We start from the raw sequence: 3,125 nt of genomic DNA, 5'->3' as shown, positions 1-3,125 counted from the left end.
AATCCAAACTGAGTACTTGCCATAGCCAGAGTTCTTTTCAGTTCAGTTTTTCTTCAAGACGAGCAGGAAATCAAAGTGAATTGAAATGTTTTTTTTTTTTGTGATTCCCATAATGTTTGTGAATAACTCCCATTGCGGCACAGCTTTAGATCCAAGGAAAAACAGAGTCTGTAATCCACTGGAAGCAAAGGATTGTAATCCACCAAGGAAGAATTAAAATCCACAAGGGTAATTCCATACGATTGATGTGGTTGATCTGCAGTTAACCAGTTTCTGGAACACCATAAAGAGTAGTCGATTTCAGGAACCCCCCTTTTGCGAGTCGCTCTCTGGAAGGTTGCCGATGAAAGGGGACCTCCGTATCGAAGGTCGAGGTCTCTTAGCAGGAGCCAGGAAGAGATCACTGGAACGCCGTGAAGATGGATACCACCAGGAGCAGAAGATTGAGAGCGTTGAAGCCTGGTCGCCTTAGCCAAGTAGGTGGGCCATCGTGGGGGTGGTTGTTGGGTCATCTCCAGCTGGTGCTTTTCCGGTTGCTATGTGTTATGCATTTATGTGGTTTTAGGTTAGCCTTAAGTTGGGATTTTACTTTAGGCTAAACCCGTGTGTGCCTCTGTGGTTAGCTATCATGTCTCAGATAAGCTAAAGGTAATAGTTAAAGGGCTTTTGCTTTAACTAAGGGGTAGATATAAGTGTCTATATCTATTAGAGACTAAAGAGGGCTTCTGTAAGGAAGTCCTCAATTTCCACATAAATTACTTATTCCTTCAATCATAACTCAGTTAATTTAGACAGTGTCTACTTCTGTAGTTGTCATTAACGAGCGATTTTAGATTTTCAAATTTTGTTTCCCTTATCATTTTTGGAGTCGATGTCGAGACTCATTTTGAAGATTAGTTAGCCCCCCCGATTGGTGTTGTTTCGAGCAGGGTCAAGGTAAAGACAAGGGTGTGGGCAATGTAGATTACGGTACCTAAYGTAGCATTAATCTACATTGCCCTGTAAACATATGAGATTTATCAATCACTGCATGTTGGCATAGTCAAATGTTAATATAAGACCTCCATTCATTAAAAGCAATACAAAACCTCTTTTCCTTGGCTGTGGGTGTTCAGAACCAGTACAATGCTATTCACGTCCCACAGTGATGTTATTCCCGTGTCGAACCGATTACTAACAATGAAAGGTTTAGAACCTACACACATCAACCAAGTTAGTAGTTAAGCAATAAGATGTTAAAAATGCTTCAGCTCATTCTGCTGGTCAAGCCACATAGAGTTTATTTAGCTGGTGTTATGACCTATTTGAAAATCTTTTAAGAAATAACTCTAGACTTAGTTTCTAAGTTTTACAAGAGTTTTCTCTATTAGATCTGTTTTAAAGACCTATTTACCTTTTAGGGTGTTTTTGATTGAAGATTGTTTGATTTAGTGACAAGATCTTGATCTTTTGTTAGATTATCGAACATCTTGTAGGGTTTGATTTGGTTGCGATGGACCCATTTGGTGATTGGTTCCTTTTGTCCTTTGCTGATTTTGATCTGGTAGACAACTGAAGACAGTTTGTCTGTTAWCAGGTGGGGTCCAGTCCACCTGGGCATTAGTTTGCTAGTGAGAGTTCCAGTCCTGGACTCTCTTTGTCCCTGTGTTGGAGCGAACACATAGTACCAGACTTTTTCTCCCACCTGAAGTTCTTCGTGAGAGGCTTTTTGGTCATAGTATGTTTTGCGTCCCTCCGCGGGCTTCTCGAGGTTTCTTTGAGCAAAAGCAAAGGTGTTCTTTAGATGTTTTTCCAAATCTTTCATGTACTGTTGTGTGGTGTAGGCTGTCACCATTGTGGTGTCACCAGATTGGTACAAAAGATGTATGGGGAGTGTCATCTGTCGNTTCGAGGGGCTGAAGCAGAAGCAGCCATGGGTCTCGAAGCTGGAAGAAGCATTTACTGGTATTCAGCCCGCAATGGGAACAACGGTGTATGAGGCAGAACTTTTTGCAGCATACAGAGGACAGTTGTGGAGGGCTTTGAGAGCAACATTTCCYGCTAATGTTCATCCAGATAATATAATAATCTCACCGATGGGGGAACTAGAGAATGCAAGAGCCTATGTGTCGAGAGCTCATCAAGCCTGGAGGAATATTACCYGAAATGACCCAGATTTCAACCGTATGGAACAGTCCATTCTCTGGGCAAAGATCCAAGAAGGGCTCCCACCACCAGTCAGGACCAAATTGGCAGAGGTGGTTGGTTTGGGCAGCATGATGAGAAGTGTTTACACTGACCATGTGGCACACCAGGTTGATTTACATCGTAAAAGGGAAAAAGCTCAGGAACGACAAGACCAGGAGACGCTCAGAAAGCTCACCCAGATGCAACTGATGGTCAGTAAATATAAGGACAAGACTTGAGCTGTTGTAATGCAAACCCAACAGAATCAACCCCCACTGCCATTTAAAATTAAATGGAGGGGGGAAGATCCAGCATTAGCTTTATCTGATTATTAAAAGTACTACTAATAATAATAACAAATTAAAAAATGCTTTGTCTTATATGTGTCCATCTCAACTGGAGTGGAAATGTATGAGTTGTTCTCTGTCAYCAAACTGGGACAGGGTTAAGTCAAATGGCCGAGGGCCTGTCGAACCATTTGGAAAGATGCCCACCCTGTTGCTAACTTTCTGTGTTGTGAAGTTATAAAAGCAGATAATGAGAGAGAGTTGGTAGATAAAACTGTAAAACTGATCCTATAAAAGTTAAGAATTAAACAACACCTTGYATCTGTTTATCACCTTGAGAGCCAAGGCATTTGTGAAAAATTGAATGTGGTGCTAAAATAACCACCTGGTAAAAATCTGTTACCATCCTGATCCGAACTGGGTGGCTGCATTTTTACTTATTTTAATGATGTTTTGTTTTTGTACTCTGTTGCTGACTTTTGCAAAAGCCCTGATTTTAAGATGGGTAGGAGTGGTCTTGCCTGACAATCAAGCGCAAAAGCCCTTATTAAATGGAAATGTGAGCGAAGAAGAACTGATTTACTTACAGGGTGATGATGTTGTGGACATGTACCCAATTTAAGTATTTTGTTTGGTCTGGTTACACTTCACAATTGGTCTGTGTGTTGACAC

The sequence above is a fragment of the Austrofundulus limnaeus genome, unplaced genomic scaffold (genome assembly GCF_001266775.1).
Source record: "Austrofundulus limnaeus strain Quisiro unplaced genomic scaffold, Austrofundulus_limnaeus-1.0 Scaffold530, whole genome shotgun sequence".
Lineage (NCBI taxonomy): Eukaryota > Metazoa > Chordata > Actinopteri > Cyprinodontiformes > Rivulidae > Austrofundulus > Austrofundulus limnaeus.
This window is presented reverse-complemented; position numbering follows the sequence as displayed.